Consider the following 23,729-nt stretch of genomic DNA (forward strand, 5'->3'; position numbering starts at 1 on the left):
GTGTCCTGAATTTTTATTGACCTTCAATAACTTACTATCCCCATTGCTGACCTATAGTCTCCAGGACCATTGTTTAGATGTATAACTAGTATCTTTAGCATTCTCTCCTACTAGTCAAAGGTTGTTTTGACAAAGGTCAAAACTAGAACAATCTTGTCAAAAATGTCCATCAAAAATTATATTATTAGATTGTCAAGAGTCCAGTAACTCTGGCAAACAAAGAAATCAGACATCACATTTGAAGGGCTAAAATCACTATTCAGTCTATGAGAAAAAAACGTGACCCAAGCCTCTGGATAAAGATCATTTTCCCCACTCATTAAACAACATTTGAGTTCCTTTGCTAATCACAATCTAACATATCACACAAATAAAGTGCAGCTTTCACTGCAAATACCCATTCTAAACTAATGGTATTCTTTAGGAAACTATTGTACTTTCCTGAATGTATGTTTTAGAAGTTACAGTCAACTTAGTCCTAATGTGAAATTTTTTATTTAGATGATCATTGCCAAAGAGTGGGACTGATGGAGTTTAGAGTGCCCAGAGGATTTGAACAGCAAAAGTTCTCAGATAAGAGAAAAGTTTAACTGTGTCCTATCTTCCCACTAAAATACATGATTTACTAGGGTCTTGCCTAATGAAGCATCCTTTGCCAATATTGCTGAAACCCATATTATTTTACTTCTCTTTGTGTTTCAAATTTGTGCTTTTGGAGAAAAAATTATCATGATATTCTTAAGTATTGAGAATGACATTTGAAGGGCATTTTGAATTGATCAACCTTGATATTCTACTTTTTGCTGTCTTGGGTATATTATTTTTCAATGTTTAATGTGAGCAAATCCCCCTATATCTCTTCAACACAGATTGTTCTCAGTTTTTTTATTTGTTTTTGATATATACCATTTTCACTGATGTGAGATAGATCATTGTTCTCTTGATTTGTATTTTCCTGATAATAAGTTAGCACAAAGACTCATCCACTAGGAATGCTGTCTGGTTCAACCTCAATGGACAATAATATGGAGATTACTCATAAGTGCAAAAATAGAGTTTTCACATAATAGGCAATTTCACTTTTTGGAATGTAATCCCAGAAAACAAAAACATGAATTCAAAAGAATAAAAGCAGGGCCAGAGAAATAAAGTGGATAATGAGCATTCCTTGCATACCACCAACCTGAGTTTGATCCCCTATATCTCATATGTTTCCCCCAAGACTACCAGGAATGATTTCTGATCCCAGAGTCAGGAGTAACTACTGAGAATTGAGGGGTGTGGCCTCCAAACAGAAACAAAATACAATAAAAGGAAATAGACATGTCATAAAACATTGTAACAGCACCATTGGCAAGATCTGGAGCTAATATAGGTCTAGAGTGACATATGAGTGAATAATAAGGATATACACCTACACAAGGAAACACTAAGAAATTGCAAAAAGGATGAAACCATGCAATTTGCTGAAATTCGGATGGAACTAGAGGATACCATGTTAAGCGAGAAAGAAAATAAAGATGTACTCATGATCTCACTTATTGTGGCATATAGTATTTAAAATAACAGAAAAGGATAATACGAGGTATTGAAGGAAGAATACTTATATTAACCTACTCCCTGGATAATAAAACTGAGAAGAATATAGCAGGAAGGAAACTAAAGATGGGGGGAGTATGAAGAGGGAAATGGGAGATAACAGAGCAGGGATCTCATACTCTGGACAGTGTTGAGATGAGGTATATCATATATATGACACAAGAACCAACAAAAATGCATATAAGAATCCCAATTTCCAAGAATAAAACTTAAAAACTTTCTTTCCAAGACTCTAGACTTGAGGGTGAGACGGAGACTGGAATCATTGACAATACTGATGGATATGATGTTGGAACACTTGACTCTAGAATTCAACTATGGATAATTTTATAAATTACAGTAAGTAACAAAGAATTATTAGTGTAATTATTTAAATAAGAAGCCAGCTGAAAGTTCAGAGATATAAATGGTTTAACTTAATTTTAAAATATTTACTTCAAATATAAATTAAATTCTATAAATTCTATTAGAAACTTTACATTAATTTATAAAAATAAAACTGGAAATTGTATTTCATCAAACATGTTTTTAAATATCCCAAACACACTAAAAATAGCTTCCTACAATGGTTTCAATTCATTTTTTGCCAAATATTGAGCAAAACATCCAGAACAATTTTAAAATAAAATGTGGTATTGCCATTTGAATATTTTCATTTTTACTTAAATGTAATCACATTTTGTTTCGTATTTTATGATTATTATACTATGCACATAATGATGAAACAAAAAGAATCATAAGAAATATATGTGTTAGGTATATGACAATTTGCTTATTATTTATATCTTAATTTTATTTTCCTTCCAAAATGTATCAGGCAATTAATAAAATGACTGAATATACAATAATAATAATTGAGTATCTTCATTAGTTAGTATTTTGTTTCAGTAATGGACAAATCATAATTTTGTAAATATATAAAATGGTATTTTTCTAGGCCTTTGAAAATAACATCAGAATTTATATGAAATTCCATATTTGTATCTAATACATTAACATTAATTCTTACAATTAATGATTAAATATTTTCTCACTATTGTCCTCTGCTATTTAAGTTGTGACTGAATTTTCATTTTATATGTCTTTACATCCTTTGCTTCATTGGATCATAAATACCTCATATTTTTGAACACTTTTTGTCGTTTTGGGGCCACACCTGGCAGTGGTCAAGGGTTATCTGACTCCGATCAGAAATTACTCTTGGCAGTCTTGGAAAACTATAGAGCATGCCAGGGATCTAACCCAGGTTGGCCGAATGGAAGCAAATGCCCTACCCACTGTGCTACCTCTCCATGCCCTTTTGGACACTATTTAAATGAGCTCTCTTTTTAAAAAAATTTTACTGCTTTTCTAATTTAGTTTTTTGCATATAGAACCCAAAAGGTGTACTAGAAGTAAAAAGGACATGGTGAAAGTATCTGGTTATTTTGGTGGTAGCTCAGTGTGGTGATTTCATATCAAAACCATATTTTAACTCTATTCTAAACAATGTTTATAAAAACCAATATACACTGATGTTAAAAAATAAAATAAAAACATTATAATAAATGTATTTTCATTAAGATATAAAAAGTATCTGTCAATCTGCCAACTTAACTTATAATGTTAAATATTTATCTGTGCTACTATGGGCTTGTTATTACCTTAGCCAGACTCCTCCATGTTAATAGACTACATTGTCCAAAAAGGGGTCAAGCACACATCAGGTGCTTTTTTGTTTTCTGTTATTTGTTCTGTATTTGGGGATACATTGTGCTTTACTCAGGGCTTATTCCTGTTTTTACGTAGAGGGATAATTGGTGGTGTTCAAGGTGTAGAATAAAATAATAAAGAGGCCCTTTGAATGGTCTTGGATGGTGGAGGATGGTGATGGGATGAATGGAGGGGGCCTTTCTGTGCTGTCCCAGGCCACATGGCTCCAATCCCCTCCAGGTGGGTAAGCAGGTTCAGGTAAAGGGATGAAATCATCCACAGACAGGTTCCAGGAAATGTCAGCTTTGTTCATGCCCTAGCCAACATGTGTGGCTTTTTATGCTGGATCCTTATTCAGCCCTGCATCCTAACTTCTCCAACTCCATCCGTGCAAATCCTCTTTTGCCCCTGAGACCAAATCTTTTTGTTACCTACCAAAGACCCCTCCCAGAAATTGGAGGTCTTTCTTGTAGGTAAGGTCACACAGGAAGAATGAGGGGGTGGGGTTACAAAGGGACATTATGAAGTGCTAGGGATTTAGTCAGCCACATGCAACACAAGTGCTATATCAGCTGTATTTTATCCCTAGCCAAGATCTGATACTTGATAATACAAAGAGAGATTGATTAATGAAGTTGGCATCAGCAGAATAATCAGGATTTTGTGTTGTGTCTGTGGAAAACTCCTGGGAAACTCAGTAAAAATGAAAATGTTAAAAGCAACATTTTCAGAAAAATCAAGATAATCTTGTTGAAAAAAATAAACCTAAATACTGATGACACCACAATATTTTTTTATCTATTATAACAACAAAACCCTCCAATGTAATGAAAAAAACTCTAAGAATTACAATGTTGTGGTACCAGGAAGTCTTGTATGAAAATTGTAAAATATGTCAAGCAGCTAATTGAGTGAGTCAATTACTCATATCATATCAATAGTTAATATATATTAAATTAATCCTACAGAGATTATATACATAAGTATATAGAAGTTGGGTACCCCCAATTGTCAGTTGGAATTAGACACATCCCTTAGTTAATTTCACCATAATGACTGTTGAACCTGGGCACATCCCCTGAACACGCCCCTTGGACATAATCCTCAGTCATGCCAAGTATAAAAGAAAAATCTTGGACTGTTGCAGGATACAGGGCAGAATGACCAGAGCAGTGCCTGCTGGTCCTCGGGTGGCCAGAAGTAAAGCATCAGAGAGATGCTGCCTGCTTTGTATCTATTCTTTTTCTTTCTTTCTTTCTTTCTTTCTTTCTTTCTTTCTTTCTTTCTTTCTTTCTTTCTTTCTTTCTTTCTTTCTTTCTTTCTTTCTTTCTTTCTTTCTTTCTTTCTTTCTTTCTTTCTTTCTTTCTTTCTTTCTTTCTTTCTTTCTTTCTTTCTTTCTTTCTTTCTTTCTTTCTTCTCTCTCTCTGTTTCTCTCTCTCTCACTCTCTCTTTAATTTTGGGTCATGCCCAGCAGCACTCAGGGGTTATTTCTGGCTCTGCACTCAGAAATTTCTTCTGGCAGGCTCGGGGGACCATATGGGATGCCGGGATTCTAACCACACTCTGTCCTGGATTGGCGGCTTGCAAGGCAAATGCCCTACCACTGTGCTATCTCTCTGACCTCTTTTCTTTCTTTTTTTTTTTTTTTTGTTTTGTTTTTTTGTGTTTTTTTGGGTCACACCCGGCAATGCTCAGGGGTTACTCCTGGCTCAATGCTCAGAAATTGCTCCTGGCAGGCACAGGGGACCATATGGGACACCGGGATTCGAACCGATGACCTTCTGCATGAAAGGCAAACACCTTACCTCCATGCTATCTCTCCGACCCCCTTTTTTTGTTAATAATATCTTTAGTTAAGGCAAACGCCCTACCACTGTGCTATCTCTCTGACCCCTTTTCTTTCATTTTTTTTTTGTTAGTAATATCTTTAGTTAAGCACCATGTTTAAAGTTGGGTTTTTATCATAAAAAGTACACCCCTCTTCCCTATTGTAACCTTTCCACAACCAATGCCCCATTCTTACTCCTCCCCCACTCCCTGCCTGGATAATACGGGGGCTCAATTTCAAGTTTTATTGAGGAATCTCCATATTGTTTTCCATAAGGGCTGGACTAGATGACATACCCACCAGCAGTAAATAGAATTCCTTTCTCCACCATCACCACCAATCCTGATTGTTCTTGTTCTCTGTGATGTGTGACAATCTCTCTGGCATGAGATGGTACCACATTGTTTGATTTACATCTCCCTGATGATTAGTAATGTGGAATATTTTTTCTTGGCCTTTTGGCCATTTGTATTTCTTCTTTGTGGAAGTGATCTGTTCATTTCTTCTCCCCATTTTTTGATGGGGTTATATATTTTATTTTCTTAAGTTCTGTCAGGAGTCAACTTAACAAAATAAGTGAAGGACCTATACAAAGAAAACCACAAAACACTGCTTCAATAAATAAAAGAGGACACAAAGAAATAGAGATACATACTCTGTTCTATGAATTGGGATGATTAACATCATCAAAATGGCCATACACCCAAAGCATTGTACATATTTAATATAATTCCTCTAAGGATACCCATGATATTCTTCAAAGAATTGGTCAAATATTCCTGAAATTTACTTGTAACAATAAATGCCCATGAATACCTAAGTAACTTTCAGGTAAAAGAAGATGGGTAGCATTACTCTTCCCAACTTTAAACTGTATGACAAAGCAATAGTCATTAAAACATCATGGTATCAGAATAAAGAGAGATCCCCCCAGATCAATGGAATAGCCTTGGGTATTCAGAGGATGTTCCCTAGACTTGCGATCAATTAAACTTTGATAAAATGGGGCAAACAATGCAAAATGGAGCAAGGAAAGCCTCTTCAACAAGTGGTGCTGGGACAACTGATTGACCACATTCAAAAAAACAAAGTCAGCCCTCTATCTATTACCATGCACACAGGTCAATTCAAAATGAATTAAAGGCCTTGATATCAGACCTGGAACCATAAGGTATATAAAAGAAAACATAGATAAAACACTCTATGACATTGAGATAAAGGAGGAAACAGCACTGTCCAAACAAATGGGACCACATTAAACTAAGAATCTTCTGTACCACAAAGGAAATAGTGTTTAGGACACCAAGACCACCCACAGAATGATAGAAACTATGCACTCAATATCCACCAAATAAGGGGCTAATATATAAGATATATTTTCTTTCTTCTTATATCTTTTTATATCTTTTCTTTCTTCTTTTTTCTTTCTTTCTTTCTTTCTTCTTTCTTTCTTCTTTCTTATCTCTTTCTTCTTTTTTATACTTTGTTTTATTTCTTCCTTTCTTTCTCTTTCTTTTTTGTATTTTTATTATGTTTTTCTTCCTTATTTCCTTCTCCTCTCAAATTGATATTTATTTGTTTTTGTGTTTTTGTTTTTGTTTTTTTGTTTTTTGTTTTTGGGTCACACCCAGCGGTGCTCAGGGGTTACTCCTGGCTGTCTGCTCAGAAATAGCTCCTCGCAGGCACGGGGGACCATATGGGACACCGGGATTCGAACCAACCACCTTTGGTCCTGGATCGGCTGCTTGCAAGGCAAACGCCGCTGTGCTATCTCTCCTGGCCCAAATTGATATTTATAAACTCTAAATGGATTTCTCTGGGGTTTTTGTTGTTGTTGTTGTTGTTGTTGGATTCCCCCCCCCTTTTTTTTTCTTTTTTCTTTCCTTCAAACAAAATCACATAACTTGAATCATCTTGTTTTGCCTCATAAATTGAGGGGAAATAATGGATGGTACCAAGACCAAATAGGCATATGAACATTGAGTAAAAATAAAAAAGGAATCAGACTTAAACACCAAATCCAAAGCCAACAGCAACAAAATCTATACCCAATCAACAACAAGCTAGACACAAAGGGGACCACCTATTCTAGCAGCCTTGGGAGCAAAGGAGGAGAATATGGGATACATGCTGAGAATAGGGATGGAGGGAGGAAAACACTGGTGGTGGGAATGCCCCTGATTCAATGTCACTATGTACCTAAAAAAGTTTTCTTTTTATTTTGAGATTGTGGTTATTGTTTGATTGTTGTCTTTCTTACTGTGAAAGATTTGTAATTCACTATGGTCAAAATAAAAATTATTTAAAAAAATTTAATTGTGTCTGTATTGACTATATATAAAGTAATTCTCTTGAATAGGAATCAAATAAAAACAAGGAAATTATTTTATAATTACTTTATTATGAAATAATCCAATGATTGTTCTATTTGAGAGCTGAAGCTGCATGCTATGGATAAGATTGCAATTTTTCCCATGGCACACCAGACAATATCTCATGGCACAATTGTGTGTTGCGGCACAGTGTTGAAAACCGCTGCTTTAGAGAACTCACATCATGCCTGTTTAAATGTTATCCCAGCTTTGGTTTTGCTTTGGTTAGTGGTTAAACTGCTTAATTATAACTTGTTTTATTTTAAATTGATGTCATCAAAGCCAAATGATCTTATGATCTACGATTTAAAATAATTTAAATACTATACATATAAATGCACACAAGAGGGAGATTTTTTTCTGGATTCCAATAGACTGATGAGTGCAAAAGAAGCAACAGTCCATTAAACACTCATTTACTTTGAATGACATTAGTAACATATGATGTGTGATAAAAAGAGAAAACAAAAATCTGATCCTTGAGATAAATGATAATTAGAACAAAAAGGAAGAGATTTATAGATAATAGAGCAATGAAGGTACAGATTATTTTTTAACCTGGCAAAATAGTAAAGAACCTATAGGACACAGCAAAAGCAGTACTGAGAGGGAAATTTATAGCTTTGCAAACATACATCAGGAAGGAAAGGGGGGCATATCTGAGCAGCTTAATGACTCAGCTTATAAAATTAGAAAATGATCAACAAAAGGAACCAAAAATAGGGAGACAGAAAGAAATAGCAAAGCTTAGAGCAGAAATTAATGAAGTGGAAATCCAAAAAAACAATCCAAAAGATCAACAAAAGTATAAGTTGGTTTTTTGAAAAAATAAACAAGATTGATAGACCATTGGCAAAACACACAACTAAGAGAGAGAGAAACTTGATAACCTGTATTAGAAAAAAGGGGGGAGATCAGTACAGATATCGCAGAGATTCAAAGGGTAATCAGAAACTACTTTGAGAAACTTTATGCAACTAAACATGAGAAGCTGGAAGAAATGGATAAATTCTTGGATTCTTATAATATTCCGTGAGTAAGGAGGAAGTAGCATTTCTAAACACCACAATAACTATTGAGAAAATTAAAACGGTAATCCAATGTCTGCCCAAAGAAAAGTCCACATCAAGATGGATTTACTAATGAATTCTTTCAAACCTTTCAAAAGGAACTACCACCAATCCTGGCCAGGCTCTTTCATGACATTAAAAACACAGGAACACTTCCAAATAGCTTTTATGAAGCCAACATCACTTTGATACCTAAACCAGACAGAAATGCTGCCCAAAAAGAAATTTACAGACCAATAGCCTTGATGAACACAGATTCAAATATCCTCAACAAAATCCTGGCAAATAGGATCCAATGCCTCATCAAGAAAATTATTCATTACCGTCAAGTAATTATCCCAGGATTGCAAGGATGGTTTCCATTCCATAAATCTATCAACAACAAGAAAAATAAAAATAACATGGTCATATCAATAGACACAGAGAAAATATTTGATAAAGTTCAATACTCATTGTTCATAAAAACTCTCAGCAAGATGGGAATGAAAGGAACCTTTCTCAATACAGTTAAGGCCATCTACCACAAGCCAATGGCAAATATTATCCTCCATAGAGAAAAACTAAAAGCCTTCCCTCTAAATTATGCTACAAGACAAGGTTGCCCCCACCACCACTCTTCTTCAACATGATACTGGAAGTATTTGCTATAGTGATTAGGCAAGAAAAAGATATTAAAGGATACTAGATAGGAAAGGAAGAGGTCAAGCTCTCACTGTTTGCAGATAACATGATACATTACTTAGAAAACCCTAAAAACTCTACCAAATAGTTTCTAGAAACAATAGATTCATAAAGCAATGTGGCAGGCTACAAAATTAACACACAAAAATCAATGGCCTTTCTATACACCAATAATAATAGGGAAGAAATGAACATTAAGAAAACAACCCCATTCACATTAGTGCCACACAAACTCAAATGTCTTGGAGTCATCTTGACCAAAGACATGAAGGATCTGTACAAAGAAAACTATAAAACCCTGCTTCAAGAAATAAGAGAGGACACACAGAAATGGAAACACATACCCTGCTCATGAATTGGCAGGATTAACATCATTAAAATGTCAATACTCCCAAAGAATTATGCAGATTTAATGTGATCTCTCTAAAGATACCCATGACAATCATCAAAGATGTGGATCGAACACTTCTGAAATTCACTTGGAACAATAAACACCCTCAAATTGCAAAAGCAATCCTTGGGGAAATGAATATGGGAGGCATTATTTTTCCAAATTTAAACTGTATTACAAAGCAAGAATCATCAAAACAGCACGATATTGGAATAAAGAGAGACTCTCAGATCAGTGGAATAGGCTTGAGTACTCAGATAATGTTCCCATACATACAATCACCTAATTTTTGATAAAGGAGCAAGAAATCCTAAATGGATCAGGGAAAACCTCTTCAAGAACTGGTATTGGCACAACTGGCTAGCCACTTGCAAAAAAGTGAACTTCAACCCCCCAGCTAACAATATGTACGAAGGTAAAATTCAAATAGATTAGAGACCTTGATATAAGACCGGATACCATAAGGTATATAGAACAACATGTAGGTAAAACACTCCATGACGTTGAGACTAATGTCATCTTCAACGAGGAGACTGCACTCTCCAAACAAGTGGAAGAAGAGATAAACAAATGGAAATACAGCTCAGAAGCTTCTGCACCTCAAAGGAAACAGTGCCCTGGATACAAGAGCCATCCACTGAATGGGAGAAATTATTCACTCAATACCCATCAGATAAGGGACTAATATCCAAAATATACAAGGCACTGACAGAACTTTACAAGAAAAAACATCTAATCCCATCAAAAAATGGGGAGAAGATATGAACAGAGACTATGACAAAGAAGAAATACAAATGGCCAAAAGGCACATGAAAAAATGCTCCACATCACTTATCATCAGGGAGATGTAAATCAAAACAACAATGAAGTACCATCTCATACCACAGAGATTGGCGCACATTACAAAGAATGAGAACAAGCAGTGCTGCGGGATGTGGAGAGAAAGAAACACTTAACCACTGCTGATGGAAATGCCATCTATTCCAACCTTTATGGAAATCAATATGGAGATTCCTCCAAAAACTGGAAATTGAGCTACCGTATGATCCAGCTATACCACTCCTAGGGATATACTCTACAAACACAAAAATACAATACAAAAATCCCTTCCTCACACCTATATTCATTGCAGTGCTATTTACAATAGCACTGGAAACAATCAAGATGCCCTTCAACAGTTGAATGGCTAAAGAAACTGTGGTACATATACACAATGAAATATTATGCAGCAGTCACGAGAGATGAAGTCATGAAATTTTCCTATACGTAGATGTACATGAAATCTATTATACGGAGTAAAATAAGTCAAAGGGAGAGAGATAGATGCAGAATAGTCTCACTTATCTATGGGTTTTAAGAAAAATAAAAGACATTCTTGCAATAATTTTCAGAAACAAAAAAGAGGAGGACTAGAAGTTCCAACCCACTACATAAAGCTTACCACAAAGAGTGGTGAGTGCAGTTAGAGAAATAACTACATTAAGAACTATCCTAACAATGTGAATGAAGGAGGGACGTAGAAAACCTGTCTAGAACACAGGCGGGGTTGGGGTGGGAAGGAGGAAGATTTGGGACATTGTTGATGGGAATGTTGCACTGGTGAAGGGGGGTATTCTTTACACGACTGAAATCCAACCAGAATCATGTTTGTAATCAAGATGTTTAAATAAAGATATTAAAAAATAGTTGTTTTGCATAGCTATTTTTACATTACTATAGTTTTAAGAGATGAAACATAAATCTTATTTCTGTGTTAGATCAGAGTTAAAACATTTGACAATGTTTTTATTCCAGCATACACTGATTCTCAGCATATACAAACATATATCCATGAAAACACAGTGATTCACAGAAAGTCATGTAATAATAAAATCTAAAAATAGTATCAACATCTGAACTTATAACATAAAGCTGACATCCCCTTACATAAATGCATTTTAAACATTTTAAATTTTTAACTTTTTAAAATTTAACATTTAAAATTTTAAACTTAAACATACATCAATTTAGTTTATGATCACAGACTTTAATGGGGAGAAGATTTTTATTTTTGCTTATATTTTAGTAGAGAATTTTCTATTAGGTTTTCCTCAATTACTTGGTTGGTCAACAATCTTGACCAATGGGTTTTGAAATTCTAGGTTCAAAGGTTAACTGTGCCAAGCATTTTATATGAATGATGTTAGATAAATTACTGACCACTCTAAACTCCCTTGTTCCTCAATGTCAAGAGGAAGTTGGTGATACATTTTGTTCAATTTTGCTTCACAATTTGTTGTGCTAGAGTAGAGCCAACACCTTTATAGAACACATTAGCTACAAAAACACAATTACTTATATGTTTTCCATATTTAGAAAACAGGGTTGTATGTATTTATTGAACTATGTTCTTTTTTCATATATCATAGCATTAAGAAGAAGTTATAAATAAAAAAACTATAAATTTGGGTTTTTATATAAATTAATGGTTAATTTTTAAGGAGTCACTTACTATAGAAACTTTTTCCTAGCCTCATGACATTTTAAAATATGAAAATTTCATAATCTACTCTTACATAGCATTAAATTTATTTGGATTTTTGAATGTATTCTTAAAAAATAACTCATTTAAGGAAAAAATAAATGTTTTTGAATTTACAAAATTCTGGACATAATGAAAATGTGGCCTTAGGAAAAGAAGCAGATGGTTTTAGTTGCTGAAAAAGTTCATGGAAACATGTTAATAGCCACATGTTTCATATTGAAAATCACCTCCTTAAGATACAAGATTCACAAATGTGTTAAGAATAATTCCATGACAGGCAATGAAGTGGCCTATGGAAAATGTCAAAATCTAGAATATGTCTTCTAGAATCTAACTCCTAGCTAATTCCTAGAATCTATCAATATGTTTGGTTTCATAACAAAAGGATTTAAATAAATCAATGGAATTTAGGTTGCTCTTCAGTTACTTAAATAAGGAAACTAAGACTAAGGATATAACTCAACTGGTATCCACAGGCCTAAGCTTAGGTCCTAAGCTTAAACCCTAGAACAATGTATCCTCTGAACATCTACAGATGTGGTCCTGTCTCACACTAACCAAATATCACCAGATTCCCAACAGTAACAAGAATCTCAGAGGCAAAAATTACCTTGGGTTTTCTTTGTGGGCCCAAGGTAAAGCAATTACAAGAGTTCTTAACTATATGTCAAAGTAAAAAATGGTAGCACAAGCTTGATACCTTAGGTTCTGAAAAAGATTTGTTCAAGATTTCAGTAGCTTTGAATATGTAAAAGAAGGGTGCAAGTAACACAAGACATATTTTAAAGGTATAAAGGGTAAAGGAACAGATTCTCCTCTAGACTTTCCTAAAATGATGCAATCATAAATGTCTTTCTTGAGTTTAGTCTGTGACATTCAATTTTGAACTCCTGATTTCCAGTATTGTAAGCTAATAGTAAATAATTGTCTTAAGCCTCTGAATTTATAATTTTAAAGCAGAAGTCAGATGATAATATGTCTTTGACTTTTATACTTTGTAAATAAATGTAAAGGATGTTTTCCTCAATTTATATTACAGTGATTATATTTATATTTATATTCACACAGTGTCTTATGAGGTTAAACTAGTTACCTTAAATTAAATTTTCTGAGATAAGAAAAAGAGGAAAAAATTCAAGACCACTTAAAATTCTTCGTTTAATAAATAATAGAAGGTTCATAACTAATGTCCTTATTTACTAGTTTTGATGAGTATTGACAACAGGTGTTCTTATGAAGATGGGAAAAGAAGCTTGGATTTTAATGAAAGTGAATCTTCCAAGTGGACAGAAATAGCAACTGTGTGAATTGTGATTTATTTCAATAAATAGATACTTCAATTGGCACAGACTAATAATAATTATATTATTTCTACTATTTTAGTTCCTTAACTACTTAGAGAAGCCATGATAATTTTTCCTTAGAAGGTGTTTATAATCTAAAAGTATCCTAAAAATTTGAATCTATGTGTTTTATTTTAGAACAATGTATATATGTTTGAGAGATTTGAAAAATCTTAGAAAGAGGAAAATAAACGTTATGGTCCTTTCCAAATCTTCATGATCATCTGTGATGAGTCAGGTTATTTTGTTTGTTTTGTATTTATAACCACATTAAGAATGGAAATGTATTAACTTAATGTTTTTTTCTGAGTCATGGCTACTGCTCTTAATGCGCAACATAGGAACTCTTATCTCTCAATTAATACTTACCAGATAAAACAGAAGTATTTACATGAAATCTAAAACATGGTATGTACTACCAGGGTTTGCTAGACATCTAGAACTTTAATTTTTCAAATATTTTATTTTGATATATATTTATATACATAAAATCTCCAGCTATAGAAACATGTAAGCTACAAGTAAAATACTGGACACATTTAGTTTATCTTTTATATTGTTTGAATATATTTTATATGAGTCGATGTTTATACAAATATCTAAAGAAAAAAATTTTTTCATAAGTTTTGTATCTCAAATAATTATTTTTCCAGTAAAGTATGACCTAAAATTTGGAACTTAAAGAAAATATATTGGTCAAAATTAATTAGATGTTGTCATTAGATTTTATAATGCCATTTTATGGAGGATGAAAATTTCTGCATACTTTTTTGTTTTCATTTGATTTGGCTTTTTTGATGTGTGTGTGTGTGTGTGTGTGTGTGTGTGTGTGTGTGTGTGTGTGTGTGTTAAAATGATGTATCTGAGGGCTTCTGGTTTTATGCTCAGCAATTGGTCTGAGTAATGCTGAGGGACAATGTGACTAGGTTCCAACCCCAGGAAAGGGATCAAATGCATGCATATGTTCCAATTAGCTCATTGATATTTTTCTATAAAGCCTCTCTGGTATTTGAAATCAGTTAAGATTCTTATGTCTTTTATTTTATTTTATTTTTTTAGTGTCACTGTAAATTGTTTAATTCACATGTCTTTTAGTATTAAGTTTAATTGGTAGAGATAGCAACAAAAGGTTTTACTGAATTAGGTTAATCTTTTACTTTATGCATTGCTTTACATATTCATCTTAAAATATATTATGAGCATACATACACTTTCCCATATACTACTTTCTATGTAAGTAAAATAAGTTATAGCGAAAAATTCTTTTTTGTTGTTATTTTTGGGCCATACCTGGCAGCGTTCAGGGGTTACTGCTACCTCTGTGCCCAGAAATCACTCCTGGAAGGCACGGGGACCATATGGGATGCCATGAATTGAACACAGTTTGGCCATATTCAAGGCAAATGCCCTACACGCATTGCTATCTCTCAGTCCTGATAGCAAAAAAATCATAATAAAAAAATAAAAAGAAGAAAATAGTCCCAGCAGCTATACTAACAAATATGAAAATAAATTGGTGCAACTAATGGCAGGTATAATTTGAGATGTACTTTGAGTTAATATGCAATCAAGTATCTTCCCACCACTTTTCCTTCAACAGTTTCCTCTTCATACGAGTCCCTTTCTAACCATGTCAGCTAACCTCAGAAACTTAATTTTTCCATAAGGAAAGGGAAAATTTAAATGAATGAGTTAACTTTTTCTGAGAGACAGCTCTGAAATATTTTCAATGAGAGAAAGATAATTTAGTTCAAAGTAAGAAGGGAAAATAGCATAATTAAATAACTGGTAATTTTCCCCAGGAAAACGTTGTTCATGAACTAACAGGACTGGAACATTTAAGGGAGATGGAGACTGGGTGAAAGTGACTGTCTATTTTAAATAAAGTGTGCTTTGGCTCTCTTCTAAGCTTAATGTCAAATTATCTCAATACTTTTGTCTTTCCAGACTGTTTCACCAAGGGCAGCAGACTGAGGTGGAGACAAGAACAGCCATGGCAGTAATATCTTTGCCAGGAGCCTGGAGGGGATAGTTAGTTGTTCAGCTGTGTCTCATCTCAGTCATGGAAATAAAACTTCAGTCAATGAACTGATCCTGGAAACACATTCCTGACCTGAGAGAAACAAAACACGCCAGTGATCTTCAAACCTTTTAAACAAAAGACAGTTCACTGTCCCTGAGACAATTGGATGGCCAAACTATAGTGCTAAAAAAAAAAATTATGAACAAATTCCTATGCAGACTGAATATCTTAATTTGAAGTAAAATATTAAAATATCTTATTTTTAATTAAAGATGAGAACAAGTACAGCATTTAAAATTAAGAACAAGTAAAGTTAAATCAACAAACTCATCAGTATTACAATGAGATTTATGGGCCTGCTCTGGTGGGCTGTAGGTTGAGGACCCCTGATAGAGATTGAGAGGAGAAATCAAGAGACAGAGAGAAGGGGAGTCGGAGAGTGCAGCGCACGTACCACACATGAGCACTATGGGCCCAAGATGAGTCATCTGCTAGGCAGGACAGGGAGTAGTGGAGGGCCAGATATAGATATGTTATTGATGGGCTGCATGTGGTCTGTGGGCGGTAGTTTGTTTTTGGATACCTTCGGGAGAGATTGACTTGCTGTAAAAATCTTACACTGGGACTTTCATTCAACACTAAAGGGAACATTGATTCCCGTGTTCTTGCTAAAAAACAATATGGACATTCCTTAAAAATAAATCTAGGAATTAAGCTTCTATTTGACTAAGCAAATCCACTACTTGGAATATACTCCAGAGTCCTAAAGTAAAATGGAGAAAAGACATTTGCTCCCTTATAATCCTTGTGGCACTATCTACAATAGCCAAAATCAGAGAACAATTCTCAAGTGTCCAAGAATAGATATAAAGAAGTTATATAGTTCATATATAAAGTGCATATAGTGTATATAGTTCATATACAGAATGAAATAAAACTTGCTCATGTAAAAATATGAAGTCATGAAATTTGCTGCTAAATGAAGGGACTTGAAGAGTCTTAGTGAAATTAGAGTGAAGAGAATGACAGAATATACAGAATATAAAGAAACAAAATGGTGGAATAATGAATACTCAAAGACAATGGAAACAAAGAACTTGAGAGCTGGTATTCAGTAGGAAAGCTGCCACTTGTGAGGGCTGGGGGATAGATGGGGAAAGGCAGTATTAATGCTGGTGTGAAGAATTCATCTGGGAGGAGGAGAAAGAGGTGCATCAGAAATGTGCTAGAGTGTTTTTTATGAAATCCCATCAGAACACCTTGTAAACCACAGTCAAAATATATACATATATATGTCTCTAGACTGAGGATATGTTTCAATTTTAGCTTGAAATTTAGCTTGAAATTTTGAAAGGCATAGTAAGAGGAGAAGGTGAAGTGGAAAATTAGGAAGATAGGAAGAAAAAAGGAAATCAAATGAATTAAGAGAAGGTATGAGTATTAGTTCTGGTATAATATTATAAACCTATTTTTATTATATATGGTCCATTCTAACAATCTTGAAATGGCTTAGTATTACATATTGCTCAAAATTATTGTGCTATAACTTCTATACAACTATATATTGGAGAGTATGGTTTACTGGGTAGAGAGATTAGACTGAATTGCAACAGAAATGATGGTAGCATTGATGAAAACACAGACTTCATAATGTTGTCTATATCAAGGTATATTTTTTCTTTTTATGTGCTCATTGTAATTATATCATTTTAGAAGGCAATGAAACAAAGCAACTAAAACGATGACCTTAAAGGAAACAAAACTATTTTGACATGACCCTTGAAATAAAGATTTAATCTGACACTGGTAAAATTTGGATCAGCAAAAGATAATTTTCTTTTTCTTTTCTTTTTTCTTTCTTTTTTACTCTTCTTTCATTCTTTCATTTCCTTCCTTTTTCTCTTTTTTATTCTCTTTCATTCTTTCACTTCCTTCTTTCTTTTTCTTTTTCTTTCTTTCTTCCTTCTGCCTTTCATTCACTCATCTTACTTTCACTTTCTTCCTTTTCCTTCCTTTCTTACTTCTTTCATTCTTTTATTCTTTCACTTTCTTTCATCCTTTCTGTCTTCCTTCCTTTTCTTTCTTCTTTCATTCTCTTTCTTCCATCCTTCCTTCCTTTCTTCCTTCTTTCATTCTATTTTATTCTTTCACTTCTTTCTTTCTTCCTTACTTTTTTCCTTCCTTCCTTTTCCTCTTTCATTCTTTCACTTTCTTTCTTCCTTCCTTCCTTACTTTTTTCCTTCCTTTCTTTCTTTCTTTCTTTCTTCTTTCTTTCTTTCTTTCTTTCTTTTTCTTTCTTTCTTCTTTCTTTCTTTCTTTCTTTCTCTTTCTTTCTTTCTTTCTTTCTTTCTTTCTTTCTTTCTTTCTTTCTTTCTTTCTTTCTTTCTTTCTTTCTTTCTGTCTTTCTTCTTTCTTCCTTTCTTTCTTCTTTCTTTCTTTTTCTCTTTCTTTTTCTCTTTCTTTCTTTCTTTTTTTGTAAAAAATCTTTATTTAAGCATCATAATTACAAGCATGATTGTAGTTGGATTTCAGTCATAAACAAAACACCCCCTTCACCAGTGCAATCTTCCCACCTCGAATCTCCTCCTCCTCTCCCACCTCTGTCTGTATTTAAGACAGGCATTCTACTTCTCTTATTCATTAACATTGTCATACTAGTTTGTATAGTTATTTCCCTAACAACAAAGGATAATTATCACAGTATCTTTAGAAACCACTTTGAAAAAGCAGGAAATAATGACAAACAGAATCTTACACACACACCTCTCTATTTTTTTTTAAATCAGCTCAAATATTTTATATATTTTTGTTTTGCAGGTTAAAGCTTTTTTAATAAAGATACTGTTTACAGTCATGCGGGGGGGTTGCAAAAAATGTTTTCTTCTTCCTAGGGGGGCATGACAGAAAATAATTGAGAAGCACTGCCGTAGCCTATCCACAAGATTATTCTCAATATGGAGCAAAGCAATAGTGCAGTGGTAGGATGTTTGCCTTGCATGCAAATGATCCCCAGCATCCCATATGGTTCCCCAAACCAGCAGCAATTTCTGAGTGCATAGCCAGGAGTAACCCTTGAGCATCACTCTCTATTCTTGATTGACATTTGCATTTAATTCAGCTTTTAACTCAGAGTTGAAGAACAATTGGGAGAAACTTACACATCTATTCTTAATGTAATTTCTCTTAAATTGGAAATGAGTGAGCTAAAACTAGCTAAAATGCACCACCTTCCTAAACAGATACAGTACAATTTTCAATGTACATAAAATAAGACAAAAAATCACTTGCATTCACAAAGGGGAGATTTCAAGACTTTCTGCTGATCAGCAAATTTGAAGTTCTTATAAGATATTGTAAAGTTTCTTATCCTGGTAAGTGGAATATGGCATGAATACTTTTGTTCTTTATTTTTCAAATCACTAATTCTAGCCTCTTGGAGAATATTTTCTTTTCAATATGTTTCTTGACTACAGTTAAATGAACTTTGGGGGATATGTGATCACATGCCTGCTGTCTCTTTATAGCTGGGTGCCTGGAGATCATTTAAAGCACAGAAGAGAAGCAAATTCCTCAGAAACTCAAATAATTATTTATCTGTGTTATTCTACTTTCAGAACCAATAGCTAAACTATTTGTTGAGAAAGCCTACAGAATTTTAGCTTTTTTGCTTACTTTTCATTGCTCCCCTCTCTTCTTCAGTGTCAAAGATTTTGAAAGTCCCAGGATTAAGTGATATTCTGTCTTATTTTCTCTAAGAATTTTTATCACTAAGTTTTTTCTTGCCCAAAAGTATTTTAATAAATCGAAAGATCTTTTTGGGTTTTGATCCACAACTTTTTCAATCTTGTCTTTTATTGTTTGGGATAAAAGCTGATTTTAAGACTCATTCTATTTACTTTCCTTTTGCTTTGGAAACTGACTACTTCTTAACTGAGTTCATTTGTTGCTTATAACTTGTTGCCAAACAATCCAATGGTAACTAAAACACATAACCAACATTTGCTTTCCAATATATTCTCCTAGAGCTACAAGTGCATTGGGAAGATGATCTACCTTTCATGTTATTGTAGGCCTTACCAAATGGTTCACCAACTTTTAAGGACAACTTTTGAACTTTTCAGTCTCCAACATTATACAGTATCCACATTAGCCAGTGGATCTTTAAGGCAGTAAATCGTATTTTAACTATTCATTAGGTACATTTTAAGCATAATTATTAGATTCATCAAGATAGTAAAAATAACCTTCCTCCATCTTCACTGGTTTAAAGCAATCATAAATAGAGTAATAGTTTCCTACTTACTAGTTATTAACAAATAAAAATTGAAATACAAATAATAGCAACAAGATAAAAAAAAGTAGCACACACCAAGAGAGAGAGACAGAAGAGAGAGGAGAGAGAGAGAAAGAGAGAGAGAGAGAGAGAGAGAGAGAGAGAGAGAGAGAGAGAGAGAGAGGGACAGTACTATAGTGTATTTTCTTTTTCTTTTTTTTTTTTGGGCCATACCCATTTGATGCTCAGGGGTTACTCCTGGCTAAGTGCTCAGAAATTGCCCCTGGCTTGGGGGGACCATATGGGACGTCGGGGGATTGAATCGTGGTCCTTCCTTGGCTAGCACTTGCAAGGCAGACAGCTTACCTCTAGTGCCACCTCGCAGGCCTCAGATAGTGTATTTTCCTTGCACATATGTGACAGGCATTCCATATGGTTCTCTGAGCACCTCCAGGTGTCATCTCTAAGGAGAGAGTTTGGAATAAAACACCAGTATGTCCCCAAATCAAAAAGTTAAAAAAATGATAGCTGTAAGTATAACAAAATATTAAAAAACTGTACAGAATTTGTATGTAGACTAAAAATATATCAACACAAACATTGTGGAATAAAATAAAACACTTTTTAAAACTAAAGGTTTGCTCTGTGTGAAAGACAATGTTGAGAACAAATATACATTCACAGACTGAGAGAAAATATTTGCAGAAAACATACTTGGTAATATTTTGGTATTTACAATAAACATAAACACTAAAAGAGCAGAGGCTCTATGGTCATGCTACATGTTGTTTCCCATAGAAAAAAGTTGCACTCACCATGTACTCACCAGGGATACTCAGAGTATCAGTCTTCTGGTTGAGTGATTTGCAGTCATGCTAAATTGATTAGGATTCTTCCAACAAATTGAGAAAAATATAGAAAATTAAACATTTTTTCTTTTTAGTAAGAATGGGCATATCATTAATGACAACTTTTCATGAGCAAAGGAAAAAATATAACCTTTGTATGATCACAGAAAGAAACTTCTTGACAAAGAACCATTTTGTTTAGTGGCATCAAATATACCACATCAAATTACTTATGCAAATAGCACAAAGAAAAAGGAGGCCATTGGAAAATATTTTTCAAACATGGCAGAGAAATCTATTTTTTCATTGTGCAGAAACTAATTACTTCCTATCTTTGTATGATATTAAAAATCTAAAGGATTATTCATTTCAATTTTTCTTTTAGTTGTTGGTTATAATTATATTAAGGATATGTTAATATATACTTATATATCCTTAGTATATCCTTTTTTCTCAAGGGAGAGCTCAAATGCAGTCCCCTGACCACAAATTATGCAGTCAAGTTTCCCACATTTGGAAAAATCACAGGGGTCAACACATCCGGAATGCAATGGATGAGCCTCGCCCCTAGAACCACCTTCATGATCATGGTGTCTCCCCTATCAGGTAACTATTATCTTTAATATAAACATATTAAAGATTAATTGTAGAAAATCCTGAAACATTTGAATAGATAAAGATAATAAGGTTCAACAAAGTTGTAAATATTTTTCTCCTAAAAGGTTCTTTTATGTAGAAACTTCTGCAGTTTTAAAATCAAAATTAATTTGCTATCACAGATGGCTCATTTAAATATGAAAGTATATCTTAAATTTTCTCAAAGTTTATGGTGATCTTTCATAGGATTTTGATTCCTTCCACTCTGTGTTAAATCAAAACAGAAATTGTTAATTATTAAAAGTTTTTTTTTCAATAAGACTATGAATCTAACATTTGAATTAAAGACAATAAATCATAAAAGTTTAATGTCTGATGAGGCCAAATGCAGCAGTGAGAAAATATGTTCTGTTGACTTCTTGAACTTTACTAAGAAAAGATGGACATATTCAATAATAACAATAATAAAAAAAGAACATAAAAAAATCCCAACTGCTAATAAAATTGATATTTTCTTTTCCATCCTAATACACAATAAAAAATCATAGACAAATGCTACATAAAAGTATGATTCTTTTCTTAGTCTAGTCAGCTTTTAATGTTACTAGTATGGCAGTACTATAACAAAAGCATTGGCTTCAGAAGAATATATATGTATGTATATATATGTATACATATATATTAAAATGAAATACATGAAAGAAATTCCAGAAAAAATCTGGAAAAGGCATTTAAGTTTGTGGTTTCTGAGTAATAAATTGTAGGGATAAATGAGTTTGGAATTTTAAACTATATATTTTTTTAAAAATGGAATATTGTATGTTACCTTGGATATTAAAAACATTTTAGAGTTTAAAAGAGCTCATAAAATGTACCCCAAAACAACAGTTGCTTATTAGTTTTTCAAAGATTTTTTCAAAATATGAATATTTTTTATATTTCTAATGTGTACTGGTTTATGTACAATCCACATTTGTACAACATGTATGTGTACAATCCACATTTGCCCATTGCCTTTTCCTATCATAATTTCTATTGATGATACAACATTGTTGTTCATAGTTTTATAAATATATGTGAGTTTTCTATATATGTTTTATGTTTCATAAAAATAGGCTAAAGAGAAAATTAAGCAATGACCAAGGAAAAGCTATTTATATGCTAGTATGTAGATATTAATCTATTAGATATATTTGGTTTCAAACTCTTCCTTTGGCTATGTAACTTTATACAAATAACTTAACTAGCACTACTTTAGATTCCTCACTCTGTAAATAAAAGAACAACAGTTGAATTGATCTCAAATAGTTTTTGTGAGAACTGCATGTATTTATATATATATATTTGTATGTATAATTGAAATGTCTATTGTCATATTCATTTTGATAAATTGCTTTATATATATATCAAGACTTCATTTATGTTTATGCTAAGTAAACCATAATAGATTACGGCCTTAATTTTACACAAATACATTTTTGAAATACTTTATGATTGTTTTCTTCTGGCAATCTCAACCAGTATTGTTTATTCTCACCAATGCTGTTCTTTCATAATAACTGTTATCAGCTTTAGGAGTGCCTTTATCACCTATTGTATGTGTCCAAGAATTACCGATTATGCAATGCTAAATAGCTTTCTCATACTGTATTTTTCTATCTTAAAACTAGCTGTCATCTTTTAATCATAGCATTTACTAATTCTTGGAATTTAGAACTATTAAAGCATCTGTCACTGTTGACTACTGTAACCTAATCTTTTTTTTTTTTTTTTTTGGTTTTTTGGACCACACCCGGTGATGCTCAGGGCTTACACCTGGCTATGCACTCAGAAATCACTCCTGGCTTGGGGGACCATATGGGACTCTGGGGGATCAAACCGTGGTCCGTCCTAGGTTAGTGCGGGCAAGGCAGATGCCTAACTGTTTGTGCCACCACTCTGGCCCCATAGAACCCAATCTTAGCAAAAGCTGTCTCAAAATAAAAATCCATATATTTTCCGGATATTTCTAAAGGACTGCTAAACACAATTTAAAATTTTATTTTAAGGTCAGTTCTAAATATTATATGTCTTCGAAATGCTGTCTTAGTTTTTATAGTTGCACATAGCAATATGTCTAGTAATATTCAAGAAATGTTTTGAATGAAAAATTCTATAGGATAACTGTATAAAATGACTTCATAAAATACAAATTTTAGGATCAAAGTGATAGGACATCAAGTAGGGCACTTTCCTTGCATGCTGCTTGCCTGAATTCTACTCCCAGTATCACATATGGTTCCCAAGTCCTGCAGGAATGATCCTTGAACACAGCACTCATGAAAAAGATTTTGTTTTATTGTTTGTTTGTCATTTTTGTTTTTGTTTTGCTTTGTTTTTGTTTTTGAGTCACACCTGGCGATGCTCAGGAGACTATAACTAAAGTCTTTTTTACATAAATTAAAAATCAAATTAGATAAGACTTCTTTAGTTTGAATTTCATATATTG

At 33.4% G+C, this 23,729-nt stretch overlaps 1 non-coding gene across 1 annotated transcript; it reads right to left on the bottom strand.

Moving 5' to 3' along the window:
- Nucleotides 1-21,098: 21,098 nt before the first annotated feature.
- LOC126010286 (U1 spliceosomal RNA) lies at nucleotides 21,099-21,258 on the bottom strand. Its single transcript, XR_007496378.1, has one exon. It is a non-coding gene; the product is annotated as a U1 spliceosomal RNA (small nuclear RNA).
- Between the last annotated feature and the right edge of the window lie 2,471 nt (nucleotides 21,259-23,729).

Source organism: Suncus etruscus, chromosome 5 (assembly GCF_024139225.1).
Source record: "Suncus etruscus isolate mSunEtr1 chromosome 5, mSunEtr1.pri.cur, whole genome shotgun sequence".
In the NCBI taxonomy this organism is placed as follows: domain Eukaryota; kingdom Metazoa; phylum Chordata; class Mammalia; order Eulipotyphla; family Soricidae; genus Suncus; species Suncus etruscus.